The sequence below is a fragment of the Macaca fascicularis genome, chromosome 7 (genome assembly GCF_037993035.2).
Source record: "Macaca fascicularis isolate 582-1 chromosome 7, T2T-MFA8v1.1".
NCBI lineage: Eukaryota > Metazoa > Chordata > Mammalia > Primates > Cercopithecidae > Macaca > Macaca fascicularis.
In genome coordinates, this window is record NC_088381.1 from 38,632,176 (window position 1) to 38,650,660 (window position 18,485).

At 42.3% G+C, this 18,485-nt stretch overlaps 1 long non-coding RNA gene across 2 annotated transcripts in view; it reads right to left on the reverse strand.

Annotated features, from left to right (window-relative positions):
* Nucleotides 1-426: 426 nt before the first annotated feature.
* Nucleotides 427-18,485, reverse strand: part of LOC102146703 (uncharacterized) — a 30,450-nt gene continuing 12,391 nt past the window's right edge. Inside the window, exons 3-4 of one of the 2 annotated variants that reach the window (XR_010588090.2) lie at nt 12,468-12,541; nt 427-3,814 (exon numbers count right to left, since the gene is read on the reverse strand). This is a non-coding gene — a long non-coding RNA (uncharacterized lncRNA). The remainder of the gene's footprint in view (nt 3,815-12,467; nt 12,542-18,485) is intronic. The other variant, XR_010588091.2, reaches the window with a different exon arrangement.

An 18,485-nucleotide genomic window follows, 5' to 3' on the forward strand; every position in this document is an offset into this window, starting at 1 on the left:
TCACTGCAAGCTCCGCCTCCCAGGTTCACACCATTCTCCTGCCTCAGCCTCTCGAGTAGCTGGGACTACAGGTGCCCACCACCACACCCGGCTAATTTTTTTTTTTTTTTTTTTTTTTTTTTTTTTTTTTTTTTTGAGACGGAGTCTTGCTTTGTCACCCAGGCTAGAGTGCAGTGGCCGGATCTCAGCTCACTGCAAGCTCCGCCTCCCAGGTTCACGACATTCTCCTGGCTCAGCCTCCCGCATAGCTGGGACTACAGGCGCCCGCCACCTCGCCCGGCTAGTTTTTTGTATGTTTTAGTAGAGACGGCGTTTCACCATGTTAGCCAGGATGGTCTCGATCTCCTGACCTCGTGATCCGCCCGTCTCGGCCTCCCAAAGTGCTGGGATTACAGGCTTGAGCCACCGCGCCCGGCCTCCGGCTAATTTTTTGTATTTTTAGTAGAAACGGGGTTTCACCGTGTTCCGCCAGGATGGTCTCGATCTCCTTTGTCAGGTTTTTCTACAGGAGTGTTTGCCTCGACCCTGCTTAGAAACAAGGCATGGCTCCAGCTTCTGCCAGCCAATCACAGTTGCAAAAATAAGAGAAAAAGAAGAAAGGAAAACATAAAAGCAAAGGAAGGGAAAAGAGCCCGTTCTAACTTACGTTGCCGGGCACGTGTTTTCCATGGGGCACCTGAGAGCCACTTACTCCTCCCTGCCACATGAGAGTTTGTATTATTGTCCCCTTTAGACTGGAGAGGACACAGAGACTCCAGGAGTTAAATGCCCGAGGACATGTAGTTGATGAATGTCAGAGCCGGGATTAAAACCTGAGTCACTCTGACTTCAAGGCTTGTGTCACCAGGCACTGCCTCTACTCCCCAGGGATGATCTCATTTCACTTGTTTGACTGTCGAGGAGTAATTAAAGTTTAATCCCTTTCCATTACTGTCATTCACACACATTAACACAAACCAGAGCCCTGCTGTCCCTTGGTCAGCAGCACTGTCTCCCTGCAGAAGTCTGCCCACCTACTGGCCCTTTAGTCCAACGCCCCACCCCATCCATGTGTCCTACCCATTCAGCCCATAAAGGTGGCCCAGGCTGTTCCTGTAATCCTGTTGGCTCCCACTCCTCTTGCTCTGGTCCCATCTTTACTAGACTCCCGTTCTTGGCTCTACAGCCTGCCCCACAGCCTCTCACCAGCAAACCCCTCCAGACTTGGTATTTTTTCTGATCTCCCTGGAGTTCAGAGTCAGTGTCTTCTCCAGACTTCAGCTTGGTCCATGCCTCTGGTCTTTGACTCTCTGCTGCCATGGAACCTGATCCTGTCATGGTTGCCCGGCCAGCTCCCTGCCCTGGGAGGAGCAACACTGCTCAGCTAGAGACTCTTGGCATCTCAAGCAAGTCCTCACTGCCCTGACACCCACTGTTCTCTCTCAGGTTCAGAGATTAATGGGTCCAAGAACAGATAGACAAGCCGTAACAAAGGCCAGGGGAGCCAGGGAGGTCCAGTGTTCCTACAGATGGCCAAAGAAGACAGCTGTAGGGACAAGAGAGCACAGTGAGCAAAGCCATCAGCCCCTCCAGAAATCCGTGGAAACTAAGGGCAACCCCAATGCAGGCTGAAGGAGAGCCCACAGCGAGGGGACAGCGAGGAAGCCACATGGTCTGCTCTCCTCCCCCTGGCAGAAGCCCCCTCCACCTGCTCTCAGTGCAGGACAGAACCACGTGTCTACACAACCTGGCACTGGGGAGGCCCTTAGAGGACACCAAGCACAACACCTACCCTGTCTATGAAATCACTTTGCCTCATCCTCTGTAAGGGGTTATCCAGCTGTGTCCATCTGATAGTTCCAGTGCCAGGGAGCTTACTACATACCTCTTTTCATTTTCAGATAGCTTTGACCATCAGAAAGTTCTTCTTTTCTTATGCAGTTCCCACTTACTTCTACTTATTTTTTAAATTATTTTTATTTTTTGAAACAGGGTCTCACTCTGTCACCAAGGCTGGAGTACAGTGGCACAATCATGGCCCACAGCAACCTCAGCCTCTACAGGCTCAGGTGATCGCCCCACCTCAGCCTCCCTAGCAGCTGAGACTACAGGTGTATGCCACCACATTTGGCTAATTTTTGTCTTTTTTAATAAAGGCAGGATCTCCCTATGTTGCCCAGGCTGGTCTTGAACCCCTAGATTCAAATGATTCACACACCTCAAAGTCTCCCAAAGTGCTGGGATTACAGGCATGAGTCATGGCAGCCAGCTGTCTCACCTCTAGTTCTTACCGACTTACTCAGATTCCTGAAAAATGTCTGTCACTTTCCCATAGGTTTTCTCATTTTGAGGCTAAACATTCCCAGGACCTTCCATAATTCCTCACAGGGTGTTTTCGGCGCTCCAGGCCATCCTCGTGTCGGTGTCTATGATACACTCCAGTGCGTCAAAGTTCCTTTGGGACCCTTGCGGCACCCAAACCTCATGCTGTGCCCTACGTGCTGTCTGCTGTGTAAAACGCAGAGTAGAATGTTTCACCATCCAGACTCCTACTTTTTAAACGATCATTAACTGCTTTCTGGCTATGGGATACTAAATCTTCCAACAATGATCTGAGGTTTAAATTTAGTTTTCTGGTAGCCAGAACATACTGTTGGCTCTCACAGAGCTACTTATCAATTAAACTCCTACGTCGCTTGTCTGTGGACTACTGTTGGGCCTCATGTCTCTCTCTCTACTGAACGGTTCATGATTAAAGCCTGAATGCAAAACTTTATATATCCATGGCACTCTACCTTGCTAAAATCAGTTCAATATTCACCTTGCTGAAATCATATGATGTCCTAATTCTGACATCAAACTCACTATCATATATTTCTTAATAAATCTCTGCAGCCAAGTCATTGATATAAACATTGTACATGACCATTCAAGATTTAAAATCTACAGTATGCAACAGTATGCATCTAGAAATCGTCTTCCCATCTGTCATCCACTCATTAATCAATAATGTTTTAGGTTCTGTCTTTTAAAAGGTTACAGATTCTCTCTCTCGTAATTTAATCAGCATTTCTCCAACTTGTCTCCATACTATCATGAAATAGTCTAATATCTTCTTGCAATCCAGATACACTTGCTCAATGCACACTTCTGCTTCTGATCTGACCTGCAAATAGTCCTATTAAAAGAGAAATAGGCCGGGCACGGTGGCTCACGCCTATCATCCCAGCACTTTGGGATCCGCCTGAGGCGGGCGGATCACCTGAGGTCGGGAGTTCAAGACCAGCCTGACCAACATGGAGAAACCCATTCTCTACTAAAAATACAAAAGTAGCCGGGCGTGGTGGCCCATGCCTGTAATTCCAGCTACTCAGGAGGCTGAGGCGGCAGACAATCGCTTGAGCCTGGAGGCAGAGGTTGCGGTGAGCCGAGATTTTGCCATAGAACTCCTGCCTAGGCAACAGGAAAAAAAAAAGAGAGAGAGAAAAATAAAGGGCATGATTTACAGTGAACTGTTCTTGGTTTCTGGTGAATTTCTACTCACTAGACTGAGAGTTCACAAAACTTTCATTTAACAATTAGTTGTAGAGTTTCTAGACTCCAGCTTCTTTCCTTGTTTGACAACTGGGCAGTGTTTTCCTCTCTCCAATCTTTTAGTTCTTTCCTGTTTTCCATAATTCCTCAGATGACTGACAGGCATGCCAATCTCATTTACATGCAGTTTGCTTGAACCAGGATAGGAAGCTGTTCAAAACAATTAGGTGGTGTCGCTGTTTTGCCATTCCTTTCCCCTATCTTGAGCTTCAGTTTCCTGGTCTCCATGTTTTTTTTCATTCTGCAAATAATTAAATTTGGTAGGTGAGTGAAGTTAAAAAACAGTTGTGCATTCTCTTTGTCACCATAAACATTAATTACGCCACCTACTCCAAACAATAGACTTGCCCCTTTGCAATTCCTCCCGCTCTGAACCAAATAAAAACAGTTCTTACTACAGTTCTTTATTTTTATTTTTTTATTTTTTTGAGATGGAGTTTTGCTCTTATTGCCCAGGCTGGAGTGCAATGGCATGATCTCAGCTCACCACAACCTCCGCCTCCCGGGGTTTAAGAGATTCTCCTGCCTCAGTCTCCCAGGTAGCTGGGATGACAGGCACCTGCCACCACAACTGGTTAATTTTTGTATTTTCAGTAGAGACAGGGTTTCACCATATTGGTCAGGCTGGTCTTGAACTCCTGACCTCAGGTGATCCACCTGCCTCGTCCTCCCAAAGTGCTGGGATTACAGGCATGAGCCACTGCGCCCGACTTTACTACAGTTCTTACAATTGTCTTTAAGTCTAAGTTCATCCTGGACTTCAGCCATCCTGACTCCATCTTTACCTGCTCATTCATCCCTTGGGCAAATTTTTTTTTTTTTTTGGCAATGGAGTTTCACTCTTGTTGCCCAGGCTAAAGTGCAATGGCGCAATCTTGGCTCACTGCAACCTCCACTTCCCAGGTTCAAGCAGTTCTCCTGCCTCAGCCTCCCAAGTAGCTGGGATTACAGGCATATGCCACCACGCCCAGCTAATTTTGTACTTTTAGTAGAGACGGGGTTTCACCATGTTGGTCAGGCTGGCCTCGAACTCCTGACCTCAGGTGATCTGTTCTCCTTGGCCTCCCAAAGCGCTGGGATTACAGGCATGAGCCACTGCCCCCAGCCTTGGGCAAACTTTTATTAGAGAATCTGTAACGACTGCACTGGAGATACAGAGCTGGATTAATTATAGCCCTATTCTCAAAGAGCAAACACCTCATGGGTAGGGAAATAGATTTTTTTTTTTTTTTTTTTTTTTGAGACGGAGTTTCACTGTTGTTGCTCAGGATGGAGTGCAATAGCGCAATCTCGGCTCACTGCAACCTCCGCCTCCCAGGTACAAGTGATTCTCCTGCCTCAGCTTCCCAAGTAGCTGGGATTACAGGCATGCTCCACCATGCCTGGCTAATTTTGTATTTTTAGTAGAGATGGGGTTTCTCCATGTTGGTCAGGCTGGTCTCGAAGTTCTGACCTCGCGATTCACCCACGTCAGCCTCTCAAAGTGCTGGGATTACAGGCATGAGCCACTGTGCCTAGCCTAGGGAAATAGATACTCACATCCAACTTCCTCATAATTCAATCAGCATTTCTCCATCTTGTCCCCAATTAAGATAATGCAATTGCATCCTAGTCATGTATTCTCTTTTTGCTAAATTCTGGTATTTGTATATTTGCTTCCATACACCTTCTCAGCAAGCAGAGCATCACATGGCACTTCTTTGAATATACAGTCATGGACTGAATGACAATGTTTCAGTCAACAATGGACCGCATATGCAGCAGTGGTCTCATAAGATTGTAATATGTAATTTCACTGTACCTTTTCTATGTTTAGATATATTTAGATATATAAATACGTACTATTGTGCTATAATCGCCTGCAATATTCAGTACAGTAACATGTTGTATATGTTTGTAGCCTAAAAGCAACAGGCTATACTCTACAGCCTCAGTGCGTAGTAAGTAGGCTATACCATCTAGGCCTATAAAAATATACTCTATGTGTGCATATATATAGCTCCTAGGCAATAGGCTATACTATTAATATATAGCCTAGGTGTATAATAGGCTATACTATACACCTAGACTGATGAAATCATCCAACGAAACATTTATCAGAAGCAACACATGATTTTAATTAGGAAAAAAAAAAAAAGGAAGCTCAGAAAAAAAGGAATCGTAGCTGGTAGCCCGTGTGTCAGGGCAGGAGTAAAGGTATTTACAGTGCATGCTGGAGGATAGAAAGAACAAGGAACAGAAAACCCTGGCATTATAACTGCATTCCCCTATTAGTGATAAGGCAAAGAGTTAAGGCATGCATTTAAGTGGATTTTTGGGACAAGGTGCAAGTGGCAGACAAGAGTCACCAGCTTCAAGTCATATAATTGACAAGCAAGCAGAGTATCTCTTGGCATACATCTAACCAGCAATAAAATAAATGCATATGCAAGCCTCTCATTTAAATTGCAGTGGAGGCAGATTCTGAAACATTTCTAAAGGATTACACTGACTTAATACTCACAAAAAGAAAGTTTAAAAGTAAAACTAAGGGTATTTTGTAAATCTGTGACCTCAGAGTCTCCAATTCTGTGTTTCTCATAAGGCTTTAAGTTATTTAACTGCAAAATTCTCCCATCCCAGGGGTTTCAGCGTTTAAGAAGGAGTCAGTGATGCGTTAAAGTACAGGACCCATGGAGCAGGCCTGGCTGAGTGCAGAAGCTTCTGGGGCAGCAGCTTTTGAAATAGACTTTTGAGGACGAGTGGGCAATGACAGGTTAGAGGACAGGGCCATCTGGGCAAAGGGCCAGGAGCTGACCAAGGGAAGGAGCAGCAGGAGGGGAGGCCATCAGTGGTAGAGCCAGTCTCTGAAGGGCCTCATCCATTATAGCAGAGACCCTGGGGTTCTCGTGAAAGGAAAGGGGAACTACTACAGTTTGTGAGCAGGGTGGTATGTCATAAGCCAGTTTGTGATTTTAGGACAAGGCAGGAGACAGGTCACAACAAGGGCTCCCTAGAGAGCAGCTCTGGGAGCTTCCATACTCTGCTTCGGTTTTATGCGCCTCTTTTGTATATTATCCTTCAGACAAGCAGTCCATTAGCCAGGTGATAAAACAGGGAATAATTCAGTTCTTCCCCTAAGAATCTATGAAACATTTTTTCTGGTCACTATTTTTCTGTTAAATCAGGACATAATACCTCCCCGAGCTGCCTAATAGCCAAGAAGAGCTACTACTATCTTAGGACATCTTCCTGTGAACCAGGCAGTGTGCACACGCAGCCTCTCATTTAATCCTCAGAATGTATTTACCCGGAATGAACTATTAATATTCTCACTATACAGATGAAAAAACAGAGGGTTAGGAAGGGAATGTGACTCTCCTTAGATCTTATAAGTGATGTAGCCAGGAGATTCCTATGCTGAATTTCCCAGTAATTCCGGAGGTAAACCATGTGAAGCTCCCGTTGAATTCTAGATATTACTGCGGTCATAGGAAGTGGTGGGAAAACCCTTTCATCCTGCTCAACTAAAGTTTCACTTTCCACACAATGTGCTTCCCTTCCCTCTCCTATCAAGCCGGCGCTGCCAACATGTGTTTAGAATATGAGGTTACTGCTTTTAATTGTAGAAACACTCAGGCCTTTTCAAAAGACAGCAGTTAGGGCTGCTCAATTCGGCTCTCAGCTTCAGCAATACCGTAACCCGACTTGCCTTCTTTTCACTTACTCATCATGCCATGATTCAGAAGCCTGTTGTTCTCAGGGTAACTCACATTCATGCTATTGCATACAGGCATGGGTCCTGACTTCCTGTTAGTGCATCACTGTTATTTTTAACTGCACTGGGATTAGACCACAGACCTAAATTAAAAGTAGAACCAGAAATTCCCAGAAACTCTGGGGCAGAATTGGTCACACGGTTTTGATTTTATGGTGTTTTCCATTGATGGAAGGTAAGGTTAACAAAAATAATATAATTAAGGTGGCTGGAGTGTGATGAAAATAATCTAAAAGCCGAAGTCAGAAGAACAATTCCCCGTTTCCTTTTTTCCGCTGAATTTAGAGTTGTTTTTGTTAATTGAGACATAATTCACATACTACAAAATTCCCCCTTCTAAAGGGTACCATTCAATGGTTTTTAGTATATTCACAAAATTTACAACTATAACTCTAATTTCAGAATGTTTGCATCACCCCCCAAAAGGGTCACTGTCCCCTTGAGCAGTCCCTCCCATGCCCCTTTACTGTGCACCAACATCGTCTAGATTGTTTGCTCCTCCTCATCCTTCTCTCTCCTCTCCTTGGAATCCTCCAGCTGTCACCAGCCTGGTCACCAGAGATGAAGTCCCTCTGGCTGAGCACAGGGTCAGGGTCATTGCCATTTCACTGACCATAAAAGGATGGCTCTGCCGCCATACACAATGTTGTCTCTGACAATGAAGGAACGCTGCTATCTTGCTATAACTGATAGAGAGAGTGAAAGGGTGCATATGCAGTCAGAGAGGGAGGCAAAGTTGCCCCTTCCTCCTAGCATAGTCTCTGGGGCCCAACCTTACTTGAGAAATGGGCCCTCCAGGATACACAGTATCAAACTGATAGATTAGGAACACTGCAGCGTGCTCTGAAATCACCCACATACTTCCTGCCTCTTGCGTCACGCCCACTGAAGGGAACACATATTCCTCACCCTAAGTTTTCAGGAAGAAGAGAGACTTCATTCTCTGAACCCCAAAGGGTGAGATGTACAAGGGACACCCCTGTCTGGCCCCTCATTCCCTCCTCCCCAAGGGAGGGAGACTTAGCACTACTTAATGTAACATGTAGTTTTGTCTTAATTATTGTCTGATCCTCCACTAGAACATAGTGTCCCAGAAAGACAGACAGCTGGTTTATCCTTTCCACTGCTGTACCTCCAGTGCCTACAACTGCGCCTGACACAGAGTAGATGTTCTGGAAACATGAATGAAGGAGAGGGTCATAAAGTGCATAAGTGGCATGAAGTCAGCAGTCAAACCCGAACTTAGTCTGTCTGCCACTAGTGTGAAAAGCTCTGAATGTTGAAGCTCACATTTCTTTAAAAATTATGTTTTATCATATTTAAAAACTGTGTGCTTCACAGGCACTGAGCAAAACAGGCCCACTGGTTTGGCAAGCACAGGCCCACAGCTAGAGTTGGCTACTACAACTTCCTGGCCACTCTTCTGTTCTCAGGCCTCAACTTTCAGCCCTGTCCACCCATTCTCAGCTAGAGTCCTGGTTCTGAGGCTGAGGCATACTCAGAGCAGGCTGCTGGTTTTCCTCTCCCGGCACCACAGCCTCTCCCCTCAGCACATCCCTGAAGCCCCGCTAGAAATGCAGTGATGTGGAGAACATCCTTGTTAAGGCAACACCTCTCAGAGCTGTATGTAGTCATGTTACCACAAAGGGGTCTCGATCCACACTCCAAGAGAGGGTTCTTGGATCTCAAGCAAAAAAGAATTTGGGGCGAGTCCACAGAATAAAGTGAAAGTGAGTTTATTAGAGAAGTAAAGAAACAAAAGAATGGCTACTCCATAGGCAGAGCAGCCCTGAGGGCTACCAGTTGACTATGTTTATGGTTATTTCTTGATCATATGCCAAACAAGGGGTGGATTATTCACGAGTTTTCCAGGAAAGGGGCAGGGATTTCCCGGAACTGAGGGTTCCTCCCATTTTAGACCATATAGGAAGTTGCCATGGCATTTGCAAAATATCATGGTACAAAATGTCATGGGAGTGTCTTTTAGCATGCTAATACATTGTAATTAGCATATAACGAGCAGTGAGGACGACCAGAGGTCACCATCTTGGTTTTGGTGAGTTTTGACTGTTTATTTTCACCACGTCTCATTTTATGAGCAGGGTCTTTGTGACCTGTAGTTTGCAAAACCAATCCTGCAGATTCCTATCTCACCTATTCAAGATGGAGTCACTCTGGTTCAAACACCTGTGACAATTACAAGCTGCTTGACTTGGGGTGTAAAACGCCAAGGGATGCGTTCTGGTAACAACAAGTAATAAATACCTTGGCTGCCTTTGGAGTTTCACTTTGCTGAGTGGAGTGTACATGTTTGGATCCAGAGCTGAATTGCCCAGACCAGAGAGAGGACAGGCTCTTAGTGGTAACATGCCTGTTGCACTGCTCTTCCCCCAGGCAGGTGCTCCTCTAAATAAACGTTCTGCATTTCTTTGAAGGGGCTCTAAACTATTATCCTGCCCAGGGTACCCATGCATGTCAGCCCACACCCCTCAACCCCATGCTGTACCCCACAATTTACCATTCCTATCAATCCATTTTACCTTCCAACCTTGCTCCCACCCCATAGTGGTCTTAGCCATCACCACTGGGGACTAAGAGCTACCATTGGGTTAAAATGATAATTGTTTTAGCCAAATTTCCTCAAAATAAAAAGAGTCCAATCTATGTACAATGCTATCCAAGATCATCCCAGGCTCACTTCTAAATTTCGTTTCACTGGTTTCCTAATGGAGCTTCAAGACAATCCACACAAAGTCTTTTACCCAATGGAACCCTTGTCTCTTAGCTTCTGCAGTAACCTACCAATCCAAATTCAAAAACAGAAAGTGGGCCGGGCGCAGCGGCTCAAGCCTGTAATCCCAGCACTTTGGGAGGCCGAGACGGGCGGATCACGAGGTCAGGAGATCGAGACTATCCTGGCTAATACGGTGAAACCCCGTCTCTACTAAAAAATACAAAAAAACTAGCCGTGCGAGGTGGCGGGCGCCTGTAGTCCCAGCTACTCGGGAGGCTGAGGCAGGAGAATGGCGTAAACCCAGGAGGCGGAGCTTGCAGTGAGCTGAGATCTGGCCACTGCACTCCAGCCTGGGTGACAGAGCGAGACTCCGTCTCAAAAAAAAAAAAAAAAAAAAAAAAAAAAACAGAAAGTGAAGGGCACGTGGAAACTGGGTCAGCATCTCTTAATGGTGTTGATTCAGCAGAGAATCTAGGCCAGTGACATTTTGTCATGACCTACATTGTGGTAGAACCTTTCATTATACATGGAACTTGAGGCAAGGTTGATTATCTTGGCCTGCGAATGAAGGCACTTCCCCCTTACTCTTGCCAAAGAGAGTGGAAAAGCACTTTTAAAAGTCAGTCTACCAACTTTAGCCTTAACATGTTGGGTGAGCTACTTGGCTCTGGGTTTCAATGACTACCAGTTCCCCAAGGGCATCTGGATGGCTGCTCTGTAGTGACTGTGGGTGTGTTTATAACCCGGGTTTTCAGGATAGAGGCTTTTTATCTTGTTCCCTAAGCAGAGAACAATAACCAGAGTGTGTTTAACCATAAAAGAATAAGGGTAAGCAAATTTGACTTTAAGGCCATGACGTCAAATGGGGTAAAGCATCAGTCTGGTTTTGCAGGTAGTTTCACGCAGGTTTGGGCCATATGAGGTCCACCCAGGGTCAGACTGTGAACTCCCTGACATCAGTCCTACAGACACACAAGGAGAGCCTGTTAGACCAGGAAGTATATTTGTCCCTCAGCCACATATACAAAATAATCTGCTCCCCAAAATGTGATTATGGTAAATATTACTTTATTCTGTTAGTCTTAGAGCAGGTAGCAACATTTTCTATGGCCTGCCATTAATAAAACCACATGGCCTACTAAGACTAATTTTTAGTGAAGTAAATTCAAATCCGTAAATATTTTCTCATTCAAAAATACAATTCCTGACTTGTCAGTAATGGTTACTAACATTTCCTAGAATCTCTTGGTTATGAGGTTAATTTTCATTAAAGTTTTCAAACTCAAGCAGCCTTCACTGCTTTTTATCGCTCTGGGTAGAATAGACCAAATTTGTTCCCATGGTCCCCTCTACATGCCTTTATTGAAGTGCACGTTGCTGATGCTTCCAGTTTTGTTCATGTCTGTCTCCTTATTGTCTCTTGATGTTACTAAGGGTTGAGGTCATATTTTGATCATCCGTACATTCCCAGCACTTAGTATAGTGCCTGGTACAAAACTGACATCAAATATATATCTGTTGAATAAGTAAATGGATGAAGTATCTTGGAATAGTGCAAAATGTCTGGTTTCTGCAGTCAACTTAATTTCTTTCATTAGCCAAATCGTGACCAATAAGCAAGATTGAAGAGTTAAAATATGGACAAGAATAATTTCTCATGTTCCATTTTCTTTAGCCCACAAAGTTTTCTTCCAAATATCCCTTTTCTTCATAAAAAGGATATTTGTATTTTAAGGACATTTTTATTTCTTTTAAGAGTTTATATTATGTAAAGCTGTAAATTCTGCACAAAGATGAGTATAATCCTCTATGTAACAAGAGACTGGATTTTTGTCCAGGCTCTAACAATAATCAACCATGTCACATTAGGAAAGTCACTTCCTTATCTGTTGAGAACAGCTAGAGGTGGCAGATGAGTTTCATCTCAAGGATCCACTCCAATCAGTTAGTAGTGACCAGATAAAATACTGTATTGAGGATTCTAAAATCCTTTTGACATCAGTGGGAAAGAATGCTGGGATCAGTTAGTGAGGCCTGTAATGAATAGGGTGGGAAAGAATGATGGAAAATAAGCCAGATAGTAGCCATCCTAGTATAAATGATCTCAGCTGTCCCCTTCAAGGTCTAAAATCCTGATTTGTCTTTTATTAATTCACAGATTACCCAGAATATTTTTAATGTTTATGACATACACATATATATATGGCCAGGATATATTCAGTATTTACTAAATCCTGGCACTATGCAAAGTACTTTGCATGGGTTGTTTCATTTCCTCCTCACAATACTGCTAAGAGACCCAAACTATTATTATTCACATCATACAGGATGAGGAAAATGAATCCAGAGAAGTTGAATGGCTTGTCAGTTCAGACGGCTATTAACAGTGAAATCGAGACTCACATCCTGAGCACCTTTCTCCCGGAACTACGTTCTTCATCATCATGTTGGGTCACATAGTCTACTTTGGCTTCCTTCTAAACAAAACAAAACAAAACAAAAAACCTAAGATAATGTCTGCAGTAGAAAAAAGAAGAATATTCAGGCGACAGGAAAATTGCTCGTATTTCACTCTGATAGACAATGATTTGCAACATTAAGTAACAAAGGGCAGTACAAATATTGACTGTTCCTGAATCGCTGATACTGTAAGCAAGTTGTTTGAAATACACATGTTCTTGGGAAAATTCAGAAACGTAATCATTTTTCAGTAGTACTACAGAGTTCCTGAAGTTAAGATATTTTATGTAAAATAAAACAGGAAATTAAGATGTTGAGAACATCATTTGAGGCCTTGATGCTAACAGATATTCTTTTAGATAGTTGGTCAGCAACTTTTCCTATCATATATCATCCTCAGCCCCCTCTCAGCTCCACAATCCCTGACTTCCCTTACACTCAGCAGATGAGCTCCTCTCTCATTTTTCCACTCAGTTCCTAGTCTTTTAAGCCAAGTAGACTCATCCAATACACCCCTGCCAGGTCATAATGGCAAGCTACCCTGCAAAAACTTTTCTAGGTTCAGATTAGAAGAGGTGCTCTCATTCACAGATTGTAGCATGATAGCTTCCTAGAAACGGCTACACACAGCCAGAAATGGCTAAACAAATTTAATTTACCAATAGGTGGAGCATGAGACCTGGCCACACTTCCTTTCACTAACACCTGAGAAGCACTTCCAACCCTCAACGGTAGACAAGGTCATTCACACGGGTGCCCAGAGAGTGGGAGAATGTGCATACTGCTTCACAGAGAAGGACGCTACACTTCGCTGCATTTTGTGCATGCATTTTCTTGTATCTTTACTCTCATTTCCCTACTCACTCCTCTCTATTCCAGACTATTCCTTATGTCATCTAGACTCTGATCTCATCATTTGTAACTTTCTTCTTTCCTATATTGGGTTTAAATTAATTTCCAATGACTCATTAAATACACTAATGGATTCTCCTTTTAAGAAATTCAGACATTACAGATAAGGCTAAAGTCCCATAGATAGTTAAAAACATAGATCTTGAAGGAGAGGTCTAGGACTAGTAGCTTAAATGATAACTGAAGCTGTGGTCATCATGATGCTGTGGACAGAATTTTCTCCTCTGTATTAAACTTTTTTAAAAAAGTAGTTTCCTCCTCCTCAGCATAAGTTGCCTCAAATTACCTTTACTTTCAGAAACAAAACAAACAAAACCAAAAAACCCTCCCTCTTTCCTAAATCTTCTTCTAGCTACCATCTCTTTTCCTCCTCTCCTCCCAGTCACTTCTTTTAAGGTTTTCTCTGTATCTTTCTGTTTATGCAGTTTCACTACAACGTATCTTCTTTCTGTTTACATTCGGTTAGACCTAATGATAAAGAACATAAATTTATATCAAGAGTTAAAAAAAAAAAACACCCAAGTTTACTTAATTGCTGCCTTCTGCTACCCCTTGGCCCCAGAGAGCTGGGAGTAGGGATGGGGAAGCCAGAAGGCAGTACACAATTAGACCCATCTGGTATATTCTCAGCCAGACAGACGGAGGGCCCCCTAAAGGTAAACTGCTGCTGCTTCCAGTTATAGGACAGTATTTGCATCCTGGAGTTCCCAGCACTCTGCTAAGTACTTGGCACAGCTGAAGAGCAGGTTATTGCTAAGTTAAGCACTTCCTTTCACAAGAGCTTATCTGGGTGTAACTGATATTACCAGAAGTGCTCAGCTCACTTCTCTACTTCATCCCTGTCAATCAATCATACTTATGTGTTTACTCTCACATCATCACATACCATCATAATAAATTTGTTTATGCTTTTAAGCCTAAGATCCCTCTAATTTTCTCTGGCGACACTCCAAAAGGAGTCTCAATATATGAGGTATTAAGCTAGTAAATCCATGGATCAAAAGGGAAGGCCCAAAATTTCCTCTGACTGTAACATTCCATATGTACACAAACAAACCAGAAATAAACTCTCTTTATAAAAAGACAGCTAGTTGTCTTGATAAAATTTAGTAAGTAGTATCCATTCTCTCCCCCAAAGATTTAAAACCGCTTTTACCATATGGATTAGTTCATTTTCACGCTGCTGATAAAGACATATCCGAGACTGGGCAATTAACAAAAGAAAGGTTTATTGGACTTACAGTTCCATGTGGCTGGGGAGGCCTCACAATCATGGCAGAAGGCAAGGAGGAACAAGTCATGTCTTATGTGGATAGCAGCAGGCAAACAGAGAGCTTGTGCAAGGAAGCTCCCCCTTATAATACCATGAGATCTCGTGAGACTCACTCGCTATCACGAGAACAGCATGGGAGAGACCTGCCCCCATGATTCAACTACCTTTCATCAGGTCCCTCCCACAACACATGAGAATTCAAGATGAGATTTAAGTGGGGACGCAGCCAAACCATATCGCCATAAACTTCATTTTTAACTACACAGGGTTCTGTTTTCTTTCTTTTTTTTTTTTTTTAATGGTTCTTTGATCTTTAATTCTGGTCCAATGTCAGTATCATGCTGTTCTAATTGCTGCAGTTTTTCATTATATTTTGATATTTGGTAGGGTAAGTGACCTTTTATTGTTATTTTTGGCAAAATATTTTGGAGGGGGATCTAGCCTACACACTTGGTCTTCCATGTGAACTTTAGAATCAGCTTATTATTTTCTATTAAATATTATTTTTGAATTGGTATAGGGGCATATCAAATCAGTGAGAAAGAGTTGGACTTTATAATATTCCAGTATTGGAGATAACCAGATAACTACATGGAAAAAAGATAAAATCCTATTTATTACTGTCACAATTTATCAAGATACTTTCAACATGGACAAGATATTAATGCAAAAATAAATAAAACGACACAAATACTTAAAGAAAATATGAGTGAATTCCTCTGTAAGCTGTGAATGCAGAAAATCTTTCTATGACTCAACACCCAGACAAGGTAAGGAAGATTGATAAAGCTGACCACATTAAAAAAAATTAATGGTAAAAAACTCCAACAAACGACAAGGTAGATACATGACAACTGGAAAAAATATTAGTAACTTTTATCATAGCTAAAGAGTTGATACCCTTAATACACAAAGAGTTTCTAAAAATGATCAATAACCCTACAGAAAAATAGGCAAGAGATAAAAGCAAAATGATAAGAGAAATGCAACTTAAAGTTTTTTCAAATATGCTCCCCAAATATCATCAACTGATAATACAAAGCCAAGTTTTTTGCTTTCATATGTAAGGGAGAATATCACTTCAACAGAACTTTCATAGCATCTTGGAGGGAAAAGTAATGTAGGATTTTATTAAGAATAGGAAGGTTGGATTCCAGTAGGTCTTTCAAAGTAGGGTTGGGGAAAGACTTGATTAAAATTGGGGAAGGATCCTGATATACACTTTAGGATCATGACATACTAGTGGAAACCACAAGGTGAGGATTTTGAGGTGAGGGATTCAGAATCTTAGGGCATCAACTGTCTTTTGATGCTTTCTATTGGAGTTGATGGAACTTTCAGGAAGTTACCGTAATTAAAAATCAAGTTATTTGTCTGGGCAAGAGTATTTTGGAATAATAAAGTTATGCTAATAAAGACAATAAAATATAAAGCCATGTTCATGCAGACAATAGGTTGTGTGGAGGATAAGTAGTTTCAGTCGTCAGAGTCCACACTATGTAGCGGGGCGGGGAATAGATGGTTTCAATTCTTATAACACTGAGATCTTCAGTTTCACCTTAGAGATACAGAGAGCTAAAAAAAAATAAATAAATAAAAGGGTGTTCTCCCTTTTACTAACTAGGAAAAAGATGGACACGCTGCAAACTAATGACTTTTCTTGACCCAGCAGAGAATTAAAATTGCAAGGCAAATAATTAACCTAAAAACTAGAGAGACAATTACCTGTAGGGAGAAACAAGACCTAAACATTTGTTACCTGGAATATATGATGTCAAATGTTGTACAAAACAGAGAATATTTAACTAGAAATTTTTAACAAATTGTGGGCCAGTATGAGTGTGAAGCCCTTCGGGACAAAGATGGGAGGTGGCATTCCAACTTTTTGTAGGTCTCTCTTCCAGGAACTCCTCTAGGCTCTCACAGAGGAGACAGGGAGAAGCCTGAGAAAGTCCATCTCTTAGGGTTGGAGGGCAACAGCAGCCACTGTAGAAGCTCCACCTGGACTGTCTTCCCTACTTTTGCAAAAGAAGAAAAGTCTCAGTCTATATGGGGAAGGTCATCAAAATGGGTATCTGAGGGCACTGGTGGAAACCAACCTCAGCTGGGGGAGGCAAGCATGAGAGTAAAGATAAAGCAGGAATATCAGACAGGCCCAGCTTGATGTCTGGAGGAGAGGCAGGAACACCTGTGAAAGTCACAGTTTGGAAACCCACAGGTTTCCTATTCACAGTACCTGCGGTTCACAGATTTAGTCTCAGCTTCATAGACTAGGCTTAATCAGATCATCGGAGAATACCTTCTTCCCTGGCCCCTTACCACCATACCAACAAGCATCAAGTAAAAATAACAGAAGAATACAGCTGGGAGAGCTGCAGCAGCACACACTTAACTAGGGAATGGTGTAGAAGAAAGACTCAAAGACAAGCAAAGAGACTAAAATAAGGTATCACTAGAGGAATTTGAAGCTGCTGATGCACAGAGGTAACTGAGGCAACAACAGTTTTTAAATCCAACCCAATTCCTTACTAGAGTAACACAAGGCTCTACACTAATGGCTAAGCAGAAGGAAAAGTACACTGATCTCCAAGCATAGAAGTTATTTACATCAGTGCCTAATGTTCTATTCAACATGTCTGGATTTCAACAAAAATATACAAGCATACAAAAAGGCAAGAAACAAGAATCTGAAGAGACAAAGCAATCATCAGAACCAGGCTCCAATATGACACAAAAAATTTTAAATTAACTATGATTAATATGTTAAAGATGCTAATTTAAAAGGTAGATAGCATTCAAGATCAGATAGGTAATTTCAGGAGAGACAGAAGCTATAAGAAGGAATCACATGAAAATGTTAGAAATCACAAACACAGGGATTAAATTGAAGAATACTTTTGATGGGTTCATTATCAGACTCAACCAAGAAAAAACCCTATCCATTTGAAAACATGTCAAAAAATTATGCAAACTGAAATACAAAGAGAAAAAAAAGAGTGAACAAAAAGAATAGAGTACCCAAGAGTTATGGGCAACATAAAGTGGTCGGACATGCACATAAAAACTCTAGAAGAAAAAATAGTGAATGTGGCAAAACAAATATTTGAAATAATAATAGCTAAGAATTTTCCAAATTTAGTAACAGACAGCAAAACACAGATCCAAAAAGCTCAAAAAACATCAAGCAAGATTTTTTTAAGAAACACACACCTCACACCTAAGAATATCATATCCAAACTGCTGAAAATCAAAGAAAAAGAGAAAAAATCTAACACACCCTGAGAAAAAGATACAGGATAGAGAAACAAAGAAAACAACAGAGCAGGCATGTTATCAGACCATGCAAACAAAGACAATAAGATGATATCTTTAAAACGCTGAAGAAAAAAAAATCCGTTAACCTAAAATTCTTTATCCAGTGAAACTATCCTTCAGCATGAATGAAAAATAAACTTTCGCAGATAAACAATAACTGAGAGAATTCATTTTTAGCAGACCTACACTACAAAAAATATCAAAGGAAATTCTTCAAGGAGAAAGAATGTGATACAGTTAAAAACTTGAGTGCTCAACCAGGCACAGTGACTCACCCCTGTAATACCAGCACTTTGGGAGGCCGAGACAGGCAGATCACCTGAGGTCAGGAGTTCAAGATTAGCCTGACACCATGGCGAAACCCTGTCTCTACTGAAAATACAAAAATTAGCCGGGTGTGGTGGTGCACACCTGTAATCCCAGCTACTCGGGAGACTGAGGCAAGAGAATCGCTTAAACCT